Consider the following 17,229-nt stretch of genomic DNA (forward strand, 5'->3'; position numbering starts at 1 on the left):
AAGAGTGCCACCATGTTTCTACTCGCTTTTGAGAGGCGATGAAAGTTTCTAACTCCACTTCAGTAAACTCATGTGGAGATACTCGTCTGGGCTGTGTTCAAAGAGTCCAATTAAGATAACACAGGGAGAAGCAAAGACCCTCTCAACTCCAGAGATCATACCTGGGATTCCTACCTGGACAAGGGGCCCCGCACTATAATTCATGTTTTTTTTTCTTTATTGGTCTCATTGGCGTCAATTGTAAGGTAGCCTACTAGAGTTACAGTTTTAGTGATAATGGGGAAAAAAATGAAAGGTAACCAATCCTTAAATGTACTTGTAATTTATTTCTAAAAATTACATACAAGAAGCATTCTGGCCAACATCTGAGGTGAGTTGTTTAGGTTTAACGCATAAACCAAATAGTAATTAGAGGTCACCCAAAAGTTATAGCTCTCATGCATCAGTATATGTGGTTTTAAAGTTGACAGTATGAGGACTCAAATTTGACATTTTTGAAGGGACAGCATCGCCTGCTGAAGACGTGCTGCTTTGGGCCAGAGTGAAACCTGAAAGGACCATAAAATTCCCTTGATTACCCTCTGTATTGCACCTCGAGTCATGAGTTTATCTACACCATATCTTTATTTGTATATTGTCTGGTTAATGTGTAGCAAGCCTGGCGCTAGTGATTAGGTGTATACATGACACAAACTGTCTCAATTGGTCTGTCTTATTGCTCACCTGGCGCCCTCGATGAGCATATCTTCCATTTTATTGCACGGAAGGCGACAATACGTCTGTAATCAAACCGAGAGACAACGCCCCCAAGCGGCTACTACAGTGCCTCATTCTACCACTGAGTACAACAAACCAAAGCACAGATATGGGTTAGAATACACACTGATAAACGACTGTCAACTCGTATAAATTATTTAAATGTGCGGTACTTTATTTACATATAAAGCACTGATTTACTTCTTATAACTTAAGGCTCAAAAACAGCCTCCCATCATATTTAAAACAAAATTAAAAGTATGCTGGTGAACATCCCAATGGCCTGATCCTACAAATATATATGGCCTAAAAATATGTATGCAAGTAAGCAAGTTATGCTCAAATTATATTAGAAGAAGAAGATGAAGAAAGTCTGTTATTAAACATGTAATGTGCCAAACATATGTATGGCTCTGATTAATGGAAACTTTCCAAACATTATAATTCATACAACATGTTTCAATATAAAGGCCTGGGCTGCTAATTATCAGGCTTCGACATTAAAATAAAGTAGTACAACATTAAAGGGGGAAAAAAGCTGAAGGTCTATATTTTTTTGATCTGCTAATTTTCACGGTGTTTATGTGGCCTCCTTATGTTGCATGTACTTTATTTTATTTTACATGTTGTGCTTCAGCGTTGCATCTGTTCCCTTTCAGTAGGGTTATAACACGTTATTAAACTTTTAAAAAATCTAGCTTCAAAAGCCTGAATTTATGACAATTGTTTCTGGTTGGCGATTTAAAGAACATGTCTCCTGCGTCGGCCTTTAGCCTTTGGATTGATGTTGAATGCAGGATTACCGGCCTGTATAACAGGTAGCTGTATCTATGGCGTCTGGTCAGGGGCGCCATCTAGTGGCAGTTGCATACACAGTAATCCTAAATGATAGAACAAATCTGTTACTGCACCCATATCTATTTTAGATTTGACTGTCCTAAAATGTGGCTTTATCAGTTATTCGTTGAAAATCACCTAGACATTTGTTGTGTCATATGCAGTGTCACTCATTGTTCAAAATGTTCAGTGTTATGTATCAAAATAGGAAACTGTTATATATACAGATAAATCCATTAAATAAATAAATTAAACAGATAATGAAGAAACAATGCAACATGCAGCTTTACAAATACAAGAATAATGCGCCTTTAAAAAAAAGTTATTCAACACAGAATAAACTCAAAATGTGTCCTGCCATATTATACTGTCTGCTATGATGGTGTTAGAAGAGAGCTGCCGGCCAATCTTTCAGAAGCAGATATGCCTTTCACAAATTAACTGTCTACTACTTACAAATAGAAAGTTTAATTGCGTGATGAAGCGTGAAATGTGTGTTTTGTTATAGATGTTTTCTGTTTCATCAACTTGCATACCAAGAATGTGTTTCAACATGATCTCTGATTTGAGATGCTGAGTGGATCATAAATTACACAAAGGCTAGTAGGTGTGTCTCTGTGGTGTGTGGTGTGTGTGTGTGTGTGTGTGTGTGTGTGTGTGTGTGTGTGTGTGTGTGTGGTGTGTGTGTGTGTGTGTGTGTGTGTGTGTGTGTGTGTGTGTGTGTGTGTGTGTGTGTGTGTGTGTGTGTGTGTGTGTGTGTGTGTGTGTGTGGTGTGTGTGTGTGTGGTGTGTGTGTGTGTGTGTGTGTGTGTGTGTGTGTGTGTGTGTGTGTGTGTGTGTGTGTGTGTGTGTGTGTGTGTGTGTGTGTGTGTGTGTGTGTGTGTGTTCTGGTTGCAGAGGTTTAAAGAGACAAAGAGTGTCCAATCACTGTACATAAAACCTCTTTCAGATTACAAACCTTGAAACTACCGGAAGCCAAAAGTCAGATTTTCCTTTAAAATAAACTATTTACGGTAAGTACTGTAACAATGTGTTATATTCACTACAATTTATGTTTTGCATAGACATGTATACCTGCACCAACAATAAACACTTACACGTACAGAGAGGTGATAAACCAAATTTAGTAAGATAAGATGTACTTTATTGATCCCAAATTGGGAAATGTAGTATTTTATAACTATCACTTTAAGAGTGAGTGAATCTGTAATAAACTGACATAACAAAAGAAACAATACACTGCTGGCTGAGAGTCTGTTGGGACCAATGGCTGCTTAGCTTTTAAACCTTTCCATAGCTGGATGGCAAATACTCTGTAGGTGTGGCAGTCTGTTTAGAGCACCTGCAGTATGTTAACAATGTGTTGTTAATCCTACAGTTGGCACGCAAGTAGGCATGCCTCCTGCTAGAGGATTATTTATAGTTTACACAAGTACACACACAGACACAAACACACGTGCACACACACACAAGTGTGCACACACACACGCACACACACTGAAAAATATACCTTTTACATGCATTAATGTTTTGATGATTGAGTATACAAAATCTAATGTTTTCAGAATGTTAACAGAAAGGCCAAACTTATTTGATTGCAATAATATTTAATGTTTCACATTTGACATTTTTGAGAAGATTAAAGTGCTATACTATATACATCAGCACAGGGTGCACAGAATGATTATTTTATGCAAAAAACAAAGAAGTCATGAGTCGCTCAACAGCATTAAACTGTGTTACGGCAATATGAAGCACAAACTTGCTGGTATTCATTTGAATAATCCTTATTTTATCTTATAATAATTGATTTAACATTTAAACACTTGAGTGATTTGAATTAAACTATGTTAACATAAAAACAATGCTATTGTCCGTCTCAATCTTTGTGTTGTGACCAGGAAACATCATCAACTACAAGCTATTCTGCAGTAAACAAAAAATGAAAGATGTCAGTTTTCCTGTGATGTGATAAATAATCAATGATGACCAAAAGAGGAAGACAGACACAGTTGTCCTTAATATGTAAGCATCCTGGCATTTTCTCTTTCACTACTCTGTCTGTGAGGCTATGTGAATTACTTCCATTGCCCTGCAGCTCACCAGTATATGGAGCGACAGCACACTCTAGTGTGCAAAGAGTATTACTACAAGATACATCTGTATTGTTTTTTTTTGCTGAATAAAAATGTGACTGGTTAGACAATACATTGTGTTTCCTTGAATGAGAAATGTATTAAGGCTTCATTTATCTTCTTAATTTATTATCACTTCGAACATGCTAACTCTACAAATGGAGGTGCAGGATTTAAAGTTCCCAGTTGTGGTGTGACAAATCACTCCTGACAGCTGGCGTTAAAATATGTAGCTGATAAATGCTAAGGGTTCATTATAATGTCATAATTAAACTCACTAAATACAAAAAATGTCAACATATTTGATATTGAATAGCATTTCCTTTATTGTTATAGCAAGTCTGCATGATGCAAATGTATAAATACATGTATTGCTATAAAATAAAGTAAGTTTTGGTTGTTGTTTTCAGCGTAATCTGAATTTTAAGTTCTTCTACACTGTCTTAAATATTCAGATAACTATTATGATTATAATTGATGTTAATATCTCTGAACCTAGATTTCAACTTTATTTGAAATTGTTCTGTATACATAGATTGATGTGAATGTAATTATTTACTTAGAGACGCAAATCATTTTTGCAAAGGCCAAATCATGAAAAAGTGGAAATGACATCTTAAAGTGTGAAACTATAAGTAATTTGAATAACATCTACAGGATATTTCAGAGTCTATGTGAGGTGTCGCCTGAAGGAAAAAGATAGCCTGTGTGTCAGGACTAAAATAACATCAAGCGGGAAAGGTGATAAAGAAGCTTAAGGGTTTCAAAGACATTGTGGAATGAAAGCATGGTTTCCGTGTGTGTGATTGTTTGTTTTACTTTCACAAGCCCAGGAGGAGCAAAGCAGACTTTGGTGTAGTGCGAAGGTGAGGCTCAAAGTGTCACTTCGGAGGCATCTGCAACTCACCGACATGCCTACCTGTCACTCAGAGAAATTCTCCATCTCTGTTTCTGTCAGCTCTTATTCATAAACCCCAACCCTATGTCTGTCAGGTATGTTGGCTCGCTAAAGGACATGATAGTGCAAGAATCCGAAGCTGAATCTGCTGTTCGCATCACAAACTGTGGTGGGAAACCTTTTATTGATGACAGTAGCAGCTGTGACACACCATGTTATTACAATTTGGAATTGGATGCAAAATTATTCGTTTCATCTATCCACAGATCAATTTAACCTAAATGCTTTTAACTTTAAAACCTTCATGATTCTATGGGTTTCGTGCAGCTCTATTTGGCTTATTCACTTCATCCTTTCTTTAAATAATTATATTTTCTTGATTACTTACAGTGGAGGTAAGTATTCAGATCCTTTACTAAATTAAAAGTATTAAAAATGTTGCATTACAAGTAAAAGTCCCATATCCCCCATAATTGTTTAAGTTAATGTTTCTGATTTAAAAAAAGAAAAAAAGATTAATTCAGTTAAAACGTCTGCATCATCATGTTTTAGAGTAATATAACTGGTAAGTTATTGCCAAAGTAATTACTTTATAAATGGTTTGGCAGTTTAATGTACAGTACAGCAATAAATGATATTGTCTTAGATTGTCATATGTTTAGTGAGAGAAACACATATCTCTGAAACTCAACTTTAATGAGTTTAAAGAAACAGCCTAAACCAAGGTGTTTTTAAAAAAAAAAGTGTATTGAACTTAAGAAGTAGGAAGATTTTGTAAGGAACAACAAATCCTTAATTTGATCAGGAATGTATTCAGAGACACAGACACTAGACAGACAGGTATACAAATGTATACTTGATACTATTGCTCCACTAAAAGCTGTTCGCCCTAAAGTTAAGTCTGAACCATGGTTAAATGAGTCCACTCGTACTGCCAGACAGGAGTGCAGAAGGGCTGAACGCAAATGGAAAAAAGACAGGCTGCATGTGTCTTATGATATCTTAAAGGGCTCCTGGCGTAGCTATCAGAAAGTTGTTAAAGCGGAAAAAACGCAGTATTTTTCAGATGTTATACGTAATAACTGTCATAAAACCCGTGTTCTTTTTAGCACTATAAACTGTATACTAAATGTCCCACAATCCATCAACTTAGTAACCTCCACTGAGACCTGTGAGGCTTTTCTTCAGTTTTTTATTGACAAGGTCGCTGCCATCAGAGCAAACATCTCACTTCCTTCCCATGATCCATCTGTCTTGGACACTTGCTCAGCTGTTATGGATCAGTTTGAGCTTGTGTCACTTCCTGCTCTAAAGGAAATTGTTGCTCAATTGAAACCCTCGGGTTCTCCAAGTGATGTTGTCCCTGCGCGATTTTTCAAAGAAATCTGGGACATTGTTGGACTTAATGTTCTTCATATAATTAACAGCAGCCTGACTACAGGAAAAGTACAAAAGTGCCTAAAACATGCTGTGGTCCAGCCTTTGATTAAAAAACCAAACCTGGACACCTCTGTTTTTGACCATTTTCGACCTATCTCTAAACTTCCTTTTATGTCCAAAATGTTAGAAAAAGTGGTCCTGAAGCAGTTGCAGTCCTTCTTAAATGTGCATGGCATTCTCGAGGTATTCCAGTCTGGGTTTAAACCTCTCCACAGCACTGAATCTGCTCTTTTAAAAGTTTTTAATGACCTGTTTTTAGCTACTGACTCTGGGAACAGTGCTGTTCTTATACTTTTAGACCTGACAGCTGCCTTTGACACTGTAAATCACAGTATTCTCATTTCTCGCCTGCAGCATTTTGTGGGAATCAGTGGTACTGCTCTAGACTGGTTTAAGTCGTATCTGTCTGAAATAAGTTTGAATGTAAATCTTAATGAATTTACTTCCTCCTCTGCTCCTCTCACATACGGGGTACCCCAAGGCTCCATTCTTGGGCCGATTTTATTTTTCCTGTACCTGCTCCCCCTGGGCGCTATCATTAAGAAATATGGTGTCTCATTTCATTTTTATGCAGATGACTCACAAATCTACATGCCCCTGAAAATAAATGACCCAAACCCTCAGCAACACCTGTCTGACTGTCTGCAGGACATCAGAGCCTGGATGGCCTTGAACTTTTTAAAATTCAATGAAAAAAAGACAGAGGTCATAATATTTGGACCCAGTGGTGGCCCCAATGCCCCGCCTGGGCTGGATTCTCTTGTCCCATATGTGAAACCCATTGTCACAAACCTGGGAGTACGGATTGATCGTGATTTTAAACTAGACAAACAGATTAACTCTGTGGTCAAATCCAGCTTCTTTCAGCTAAGACTTTTAGCAAAGGTCAAGCCTTTCCTTTCTTTTAATGACTTTGAGAAGATAATACATTGTTTTATATCCACTAAACTGGATTACTGCAATGCTCTTTATATTGGAGTGACCAAGGCTTCCCTGTCACGCCTACAGCTGGTCCAGAATGCTGCTGCACGCCTCCTTACAAGGACAGGCAGGCGTGAACATATTACGCCTGTACTCGCCTCTTTACACTGGCTACCAGTCCATTTTAGAATACAGTTTAAAATGTTGCTGTTCGCATACAAGGCCCTGAACGGTTTAGCCCCACCGTACCTGGCAGATCTTTTAAAACCATACACACCCACACGGTCACTGAGGTCTGCTGACAGACTCCTTCTGGTAGTCCCAAAATCGAGGCTAAAGCAGCGGGGAGACAGAGCCTTTGCTGTTGCAGCTCCAAAGTTATGGAACAAATTACCCCTCCAGGTTAGACTTGCTCCAACTCTGCCTGTTTTTAAATCTCGCTTAAAAACCCACTTATTTTCCTTGGCTTTTACTGTACAGACCAGGTGACACTTGTGCTGTAAAATGTGTTTTGTTTTTTGTTTTTTTTTACCTTACTAGTGTTTTGTATTGTTTTTACGTCATATAGGAGAGTTTTTTCAGTCGGTGGCTTCTGATCTGGTTTCATTGTCTCGTATTACATTTGTTTCATGTCCTGTCTGTTTTTATGTATTTATGCTATGTTTTTATACAGTTGTTGATGTACAGCACTTTGTTCAACTCTGTTGTTTTTAAATGTGCTATATAAATAAAATGGATTGGATTGGATTGGAAATGTTGTATAAACACCTATTACTAATGAATAACATTTGTTTGTATTATAATGTGTAGAACATAGTATTACACTAATATCCGTGATTTAATGGGCTGATATTCGAAGCGAGTGAAGTACAAGTACCTTAAGGGTTGTGCTCACAGTAGCAAAAATAAGTACATCAGAGTTCCAAGTATAAAGAAAAATACAGTAAAGACAAATATATACAGGCAGGTTGTCTTTATATACACCAACAATTAAATTTTAAAGGTCCCCTATTATACTCTTTTATAATATCTCAGATATATTCAAAACATGTCTCTGTAGTGTTTGGCTTGAAATACCAAAAAGATCATTGTAGCATCCCATACACCCCTCTGTTTCAGCCCTGTTTCAAAAGAGCTGATTCTTTAGCTTTAAATGCAAATGAGCTGCTTCTGGCCACGCCCATCTGCGAGATATTTGGTTTGAAAGAACACAATGGTGCTCTAGGAGGAGATTCAGGTGACAGGGGGGGGGGGGGGTGTTACCTTGGTTGGTTATTGGCTAATGGTTACACAAGCCGAAAAAACATTATGGATCAGGACAAAAAGTGAGAGAATCATTTTCCTGAAACTTTCAGAATCTCTTAACACAGAGGGGACACATATATATGTGAAAAAGTGGATCTTGCATAAAAGGGGGACCTTTACATCTGACAAAAATCTGATTTGTTTTCATTACGAGAAGATTACTTCTCTTTGTAAATGTAAGAGCTTCTTAAACTCCAAGACATGTTATTACTATAATTTACAGTATATATTTATAGTTTGAATTTGTGCAATGGGAAAAAGTACTAAAACGATATAGGTTTAACTAAAATATACAGACAATAACTTGAAAAAGACATAAGAAACAGAGTTAAGATTTGTTTTTGCTTTCAGTTGGAGACTTAAATATAGATAATGTAATTGCATGCATGGCAGTGTGTTGTGTAAGTGTACTGTGGATTTATGTATACATACTGTAAGACAAGTGTGCAGGAATATGCAAGGAGGGGGGAAATAAGGGGATGATTACTAATAAAAATGCTAAATAAATGTATATATAGTATATTTTACTACCAATAGGAACTTGGGTCCAGTGTTTTTAACTTCAAAATAACCTTTTCAACAATACAGTATGTACCTGACATTTGCAAACCCTAAACCATATGTAAGAGAAAAGCCGGCCATGTGTGTGGTATCATGTGAGCGAATTGTTTGCACAAACCCACAGCCTCTCTCTTTTCTTATACTAAATGGGTTCTTTACATGCTTTTCACTCATTCAAGTTTCTTAAATAGCAGTCCAGCTCTAGCCGCAGAATCCCTCCTAAGAGAGGACGTTTAATCTCTACCATCAGCTGGAAGTTTAAATGAGCTGTGGGGAATAGGAGAAGAAAGCCAACTCTCCCCTCACAGGCCTAATAGTCTCCACCGTCAGCAGCACTTCATACACAACCCCTGGCTGGCAGATTAGAAGGAAGGCTCACCGCAAACACAGACGGACGCACGCACCAGCACGCTATGGATTCAAGTCATATGCATGTGCTTTTATTCAAAGCATAATATGGAAATGCACAAATTGTAATATATACAAATACAGTAACACGTGATAAACCTGTAATGGGCAATCCACCCACATTCACACACACTTTTCTGAAGTTGACTGTAGTGGGGTATATGACCGCTGCTTTGGTCCTGCCACAGTGAATCCCTGTTTGTAAATCTACATTTGTGAATTGATATCCCATTTCCATATCCTCCTTTTTCCTTAGGGATCTTTCTGTTTGTTTCTTAAACATCTGTCATCTATGAAGGGCACAAAGTCGAAGGCAGAAGAAATTCTCCCCCTCTTCAACAGCAAAATCAAAAATTACATTTATGCACTCCTTTATTGTCTTTTCTGTTGAACTCAATCATAAAAAAAACAACCATGCACTCTTTCTAGCCAGCATTTAGAATAAAAGGCGTTGAATAGCCAACTGAAACACTTGGCCCTACTGTCCATCAAAAAGTGGGTGGGAAATAGAGACAGCAGAACATACAGTTGTAGATGAATACATTTAAAACAGGTAAAGTAAATATATTTATCTTCGCCAGGGGATCATGCAATCGGTCTTGTGAATGTGAGTGGGTGTGTGAGCATCTCTGTGTTAGGCTATGGTTAATCTGGCATAAGAGCATGTTCAAGGACCTTACTAAACATGCAGGTGAGTACATCTCCGCACCTCAATTGATTACAAAGTGCTTTACATTTAGTTAATATAAAATAAGAATAAAAATGCAGTGGTTTGAGGTTGTCGATGAAAACGATCTGCACTTAACTGATTGCACCTTTTAGTTAACAATGTATTCCATGACTGCTTATATGTGACAGACGTTGCTCGTATTGATAATTATAACAAATGAACAGCATTTTAATAGTGTTATACTTATTTCAGTAATCCCACATTCACCAATTTACAACAAGATCATCAGGAGCAGAAAAGATTTCCCAGCTCACACACTAATGGCTTATGCTTTAACAAGTAGATTTCATAGGCACAAGGCGATTAAAACACAAACCTTCCAATAAAAAGACGACCACTCTACCCCCCAAGCCAAAGCTGCCCTCAGTAGAAGTTTGAGACAGTGTAAGAAGATTGTTAAACTTAAAATGTGCCCCGTAGTCTGAAACAATGTCTCAAATGTTATGATAATGTTTCTCTGTAACTGCCGGATGTGTAAATAAGCAATGGTTTGCTTTCAGGTTCACTATATCAACTTACAAGGTGAAGATAACTTATTCCTGTCCCCCCTGGTGGAAAAAAATATCAATACTTACAGGTAAAATATATATTAGGTGTGGCTTCTCTCCTAAAGATATGTAGGTACTGTTGTACCAAGGTTGCCTACAGGACTAACTGAAACCTACATCATAGGGAAATGTTTGATTTGAATAACGTATGCGACATAAGCCAGTCTGCGAAGTCTGCAACGTTGCAATAAAACAAATGAATGCATGTCTCAAATTCACTTTAATCAACGGTTGCCCCAAAAAGGTTCACTGGAGAAAAGACAAGCACAGACTGCTGTACCCCCCCGGCGACCGGTGGATTGAAATGCAAACATCTAATCATAATTAAGACAGAGGAACATACCGTTGGAACATATACCTGTTTTTTACATGTCACGGATTGTCAATGTTTAGTATTTTCTGTTATTGGTTTTGTTCAAACACCTAAAGGAGAACTCCCACACGCATTGCACATATCAAATGTTGTTCACAGGTCTAAGCGTGTTTCGCATTTGGTTTTTAATTATCAAGTGGCTGCTTAGGTCAAGATTGAGCTAAGGTGATGTCAAGCAAGCCACAATGATATAGGTAAAACTGTGGATTTATACATTTATGGGATTTCTTTGAATTATTTAAACAATTTGTGAAACGTTTCCTATTGTGTTTACATTCTTTGTCCATGTGTATCTGTCTGTCTGCCGCCAAACTTGCATATTACATTACATTACATGTCACTTGTTAGACGCTTTTATCCAAAGCGACTTACATACTCAATACTGTGGGCAATCCCCACAGGAGCAATTTGGGGTGAAGTGTCTCAGGGACACAACAACATGCTGACTGAAGTGGAGTTTGAACCTGTGACCTCCTGATCCGAACACCAATACACAACCCACTGCACCACATCACTGGACACATCAGATGAATATGTTTTGTACACAATTTTGACTGTATTTTCCCTTAATTGCTGTTTATTTATCAATTCTGTATTGTGTAATCCTTATATTAATGTCCAGCCCTTGTGACTGTTGTATTAGTGCAGTACAGAGTGGCGGTGATAGCCTGTATGTTATATGCACAGATATTATGTGAACTGCTATATTACTGCTCTGAATGACATATGCAGCATTCAAATGTCAATCATATGCTTTAGTGTTGATAGAAAAATAGACCTGGATTACTCTCACACATCAATCACATCACACAGCACACAATGTTTGGCTGCTCTTTTGCTATTTGATGCTTTCAAATTTGCAGACAAGACAAAACAGGTATAGACATCATAGGGAAATGTTTGATTTGAATAACGTATGCGACATAAGCCAGTCTGCCAAGTCTGCAACGTTGCAATAAAACAAATGAATGCAAAACAAATTCACTTTAATCAACGGTTGCCCCAAAAAGGCTCACTGGAGAAAAGACAAGCACAGACTGCGACCCCCGGCGACCGGTGGATTGAAATGCAAACATCTAATCATAATTAAGACAGAGGAACATACTGTTGGAACATATACCTGTTTTTTACATGTCACGGATTGTCAATGTTTAGTGTTTTCTGTTATTGGTTTTGTTCAAACACCTTCAGTGTCAAACTAAAACCAATGCCAAGATGTGAATAGTGCATCAGGGCATTATTGGAAACAGCTCAAACTGAACTCAAAGGAAGAGACACTGTGGGAAACCATTCAAAAAAACATGAAGTCGGGTAAGGCCAACTTCCTTTCTCTAGCATAAGCAACTGGTGGTACTCAATATATGTTGCAGCCCAAATAACCCATGCCAAAACACTATCAAAACACAATACAATAAAATTCAAACTAACTGCTCCCAGAATATCACAACATTTCCTGTATTGTAGATGTTGCCTTTAAACACTATCAATCTCCCATTTAACTCTGTGGCATCATGACAGCAGCCTCATTGCCCAACAATCTCTCGGACGATTTCCAGGTCGTTGTTTTTTTAATACCGCCTTGGTTCTTCTGAACCCTTGACCAATTTCCATTAAAAAAAAAATACTCGAACATGGAAGTGGTTTCCCTCCAGCTATCATTCTTAAAGCCTTCAATTGCGGGTAAACTTGGTACACTGATATCATGGCACATTCATTCACTTTGTTCCTTTCTTGGCCCATCATCAGTCCGGCATACCAAAGTGTTCACTGCCGAAGACAACTCAGCTTTTAGCATAGGATCAAATTAAAGGCTTACCCTGATCATCTAATGTTGGCAGTATCAGAATCATTTTCTTGGAATACACCAGGGATTCCTGCCTCTTCAACATTGAGGGGATCTGACTGGAGCTGCAAGAAAAATAATGTTTATTATTTGTCCGTATATAACATTAGTTTTATATTCAATTAGTACAAATAAACAGTTTGGTTAACATTTCTTTTTATGGCCCAACAGTTGTAGACACTGCAACTTTGTCTTACAGTCATTACAATTCATACAAACAATTTATTTTTTAAATGAAGACCCTTTGAGAAACCTTGAAGCCTCAAAGAAAAAAACACATGTTGGAAAGACTTACTGTTGGTCAAGCAAGGCCCAACACCACAATTCAAACGTTGTTTTGGCATTTTATGTGTTGGCTAAATGTTCTTTCATTTTGATGTTGGTGTTATGTGATATTCTGTTGTGTCTGAATCAGTTTACCTGCAGTAGTTTATTGTAGGTCAAGCAGTTAATGCACAAAAAGGTCATGTTGCTGCGCTACAGTCCAATGTTTAGCCCAATTGTTTGTAGCACTGGGATTTGGGCTGTGAAGTTAGTGCAGATGAGCTTAAGGAATCAAACTTTATTAAAAAGTAAACTCTGTACTTAGCGAAGATCTTTTTTCGTTTGTGCTCAGTGCAGTTGACAGCAACAGCTTCTTTCAGCACTGATGTCCAATCACTCGAGAACACTTCCAAACTCCTGCTTTTATACCACATAGCTCTACCTGCTACTACAGGAAACACCACTTAACAAATCAATCAGTTATGTTCCTAAGAACAGAAATATCATGATTTAACATAAAACAGATCACATCAAACATGTCAAACAGATTAGATGTATAATATAAATGCTCCAAAACTACAACTTTCTTTAAAAAACAAAACAGCCCTCTACAAATCCCACATTTAGCACATTCAACCAGGAACACCTGAATAAAAGGAAGTTAAATTGGCTCAGTGGGGTTTGGCAGTCCCTGGGTCCAGAGCCGGCCCGACCCATTAAGCTTAGGGCCCCGCAGCCACTAAGGGCCCCCTAGCAACAACAAAAAATAATGAAAAAATAATAATAATCTCAGTACACCGCCACCGTGATAAGTATGTTTAATTAATTTAGTTAATGTGCCTAGATTGCCTACTCTCAAAGTGATGTATTATATTATTGAGTCAATAATATAATACATTAACCGTGCTTTACCTGAACCTCATCATGACACTAGAGAGGACAGCAGGATTGTAATTTCCCGTCTTCAGTGAATGCAACAGAGTCAAGACACCAGACCAACCAGAGAGTTGAATGAAAATAAACATCTGTCTTATTGGCTGACAGGTACCTATCCTGTGAGCTGTGACAATGTTTAAAATAAACTGTCACACAACAACCCCAGAGTCACCACTTGAGCCAGGTAAACAAGGTATGTAAATGTCAATAAACTTCCAAGTTATGCAAATATGTAAGCAAAGCATAAATTACAGCTACGTTGACGTTACTTTGAATCGCGGGGGTAAGCTAAACAGTTAGCAAGTAGCTATAGCTAGCCAGATATATTAAATAAACACTTTGTCATACAATCGAAATGTTGTGTTTTTTAGCATTACCTGGTGATTTAAAAGAAAGCTCTCTGGGAAATGTTGACTTACTGTTCGAGATTAAGCTAGAAGCTACCTTACAGTACACGATCCTGAGTCCTGTCAGTTAAAGTGTTTCATAGTTAGCTTAGCTAAGCATCAACCTAGCACTGAAATATATGGATGTTATGTGACAGTATTTCTGAGAAAAAGTCAGCTGAAATGGTGGCATAGTTGCCACTGCTTTGCGTGTCGACAGCATGTTTGAACGTATTTGCAGCAGTAAATGTGGCTGTTTGGCCACTGACGTTGCCATAACAACACCTGAATGTAAATGTGCAACCTCTTTTTGTGACAGATTTTTGCATGAAATTATAATTCTTCTGAATGATATTCCTATTGACAGCTAGTTTCTATGTGAACATTATGAGATGGACAGCCAGAGAGAATACATGAAAAACAGTTATGAAATACTATATGACAAAACAAGAATACAGTTTAAAAGGGGAGTGATTTGTAAAATATCCATAAAGAAAAATCTGTTTTGAGTTCTGTTTCATATGGGTGTTGATAGATGTATCCATAGATCTCTTAATTTTGCTCTCAAAGTGCACCAGATTGATGCTTGTAACTTCAATATTTAAAAAAAATCTTTATCTTTATACAATATGTGTGCTTATGCTAACATCATAAGACAAAAGTTGGTTCCGTGTTGTGTGTAGTGAGAACGCGCTAGAATGAGGGGGGCCCCCAAGCCAAAGCTCGCTTAGGGCCCCCAAAAGTCTAGGGCCGGCCCTGCCTGGGTCTGTAACTAGAGAGGATCATGTGCAACAGGTAAGAGTCACACTGTCATAATTGGTAAGAAAATAGGAACTTGATCTAAATGCTGTAAGAAGAGAAGGCAGCAGACTTACTAAAGAAAAGGCTTACAGTGTCCAAAAGAAGCAGTGTGTCTGACAGGCAGGTAACATAAAAACTCAGTGGAAAACCAACAGAAGGAACAGTAAACATAACACGAGTAAAAACATCAAAGCTGGACACCAATGTCATAAGAAATGTAGCACAAGGAGAGGGTAACATTAGGACACAAGAGGTGAGTAACAAAATAAAACAGGAAACACTAAACCTGAGCAAATGACTGGCATACCACAAAGGAAAAACAAGAGCAGGGCAGATCATGATACAAAGTAAATCTATATAGATGTTTAAGTCCTAATATCCTAACATATCACCAAAGAACACTTCTGCTGGCTAGTTGAAATTAGTTTGTTTTTACTCTGTGTTGATTGCATGGGTATTCCAAGGCTCCATTGAGGAAGGCAGGTTACTTGGGAAGCTGTGGTTTTCCATCTGGTAAACTTTTGATTCAGTCATAAAATTCTTCTTCTTTTAAGTTGTACAGCAGCTGGTCTCCCTGCCATCTTCTTGTGATATTTCCCCACACTCCAGAGAAGCTTTCATTTTGGTGTGATTTGAACTTATCACATCCTGTCTCATTTCTTAATTTTTCCTGCAGGTTCAAACACGTGTTCTATTGTTTTAGAACCATGATATTGTTCACAAAACATGTGGGAAATGTGATTTTTGTATTACTGTGTCCAATTCTTAATCTGGTCTGTCGACTGATCCAGTTCCCCCCCCCCCCCCAATGTTAAAGACAGCTGTTAGTTTATTATTTTATTATTTTTTCAAAATTGAGCAAGGCTTGGCTTTTATCTTCAGTGTGTTTCATCCCTTTTTACGAGACTTGAAACTTATCTGGAATCGTCCAGGACTGCTCCATGACATACAAAAGACTCATATGAGGTAAAGGAAATACCTAATTCATAACTTCTGGATTTGACAGAGTCATAAATTGTGCATTTGAACATGTCAGGGTTGAAGGTGCTTTGACCTCACTGAAGTGAGACATGATGGCCCGCAGGCCCCGGGGTCTGTGAACGTGGCCCTGGCTGGAGCAGACCACACCACACGATTCCCATGCTCATTACCGCAGCTCGGTAGGTGGCTGTCACATCTGGAGACACATCAGTGTCTCTGTACGTTTTGTGCTCTGTAAAAACATGATATTATTGCCCTATTATGCCATTGCCATCCAACATGGTGATGCCATTTTTTATTACATGTATAGGAGAAATGCAGGATATCTCCATCCAAGTGGGGGAGTTTAGTTACACCTACAGCCACATTGCAGGATCTGTCTTTGAACCTACCCTCATAACAGTTTTGTAACCTATACTTTATGTTGCTTTGTACCATCAAGATGTATTTATGTTTGTTTAATATTGATATGTTTTGATGATTTAAAACCAAAACTACAATACCTGCATGTGTTTGTTACTCAAGAGAAAATAGTATAACATGCATATACATGTACAAATTAATTAAAACATACACATGAAACTAAATAATTTTTTTTTTTTTAAATATATATATATATACAGGAAACGTCTTTGATATAATTGGAAGCACTGCAGCATAAACAGCAGTAGCCTAGAATCAATCATGACTCAAAAGTGTCAGTTTTTTTTAACTTTAAGCATTAATATACGGATTTATGAAAGTATACATTGTTCAATTCTACTTATATGGTTTTTATGTACATTTGGTGTTTTGTGCTCTATTCTTTATTTTGTTTATGTTGTTTTGGAAAAATGCTGCCTTTTCTGCCAGGACCTTCCCAAATCTTAACGTATCTAACTACACTGCTATAAGATTGCTATTCCATGCATTTATTTATTGTTGTATTAAAATGTTAAATTGAGCAATCATTTCTCGTAGGACACGTCATGTCTTTAGTGAACTATTTAAAAGCATCACTAGAGGGCAGCAGAGGACATGATATGCAGTACTTCCCTTAATTCCCCAACCAATATGTCAACATGAACTAGATCCAGATGTGCTAGAACTGTATACATCCCAATTTC

Source organism: Gymnodraco acuticeps, unplaced genomic scaffold (genome assembly GCF_902827175.1).
Source record: "Gymnodraco acuticeps unplaced genomic scaffold, fGymAcu1.1, whole genome shotgun sequence".
NCBI classification, from domain to species: Eukaryota; Metazoa; Chordata; class Actinopteri; order Perciformes; family Bathydraconidae; genus Gymnodraco; species Gymnodraco acuticeps.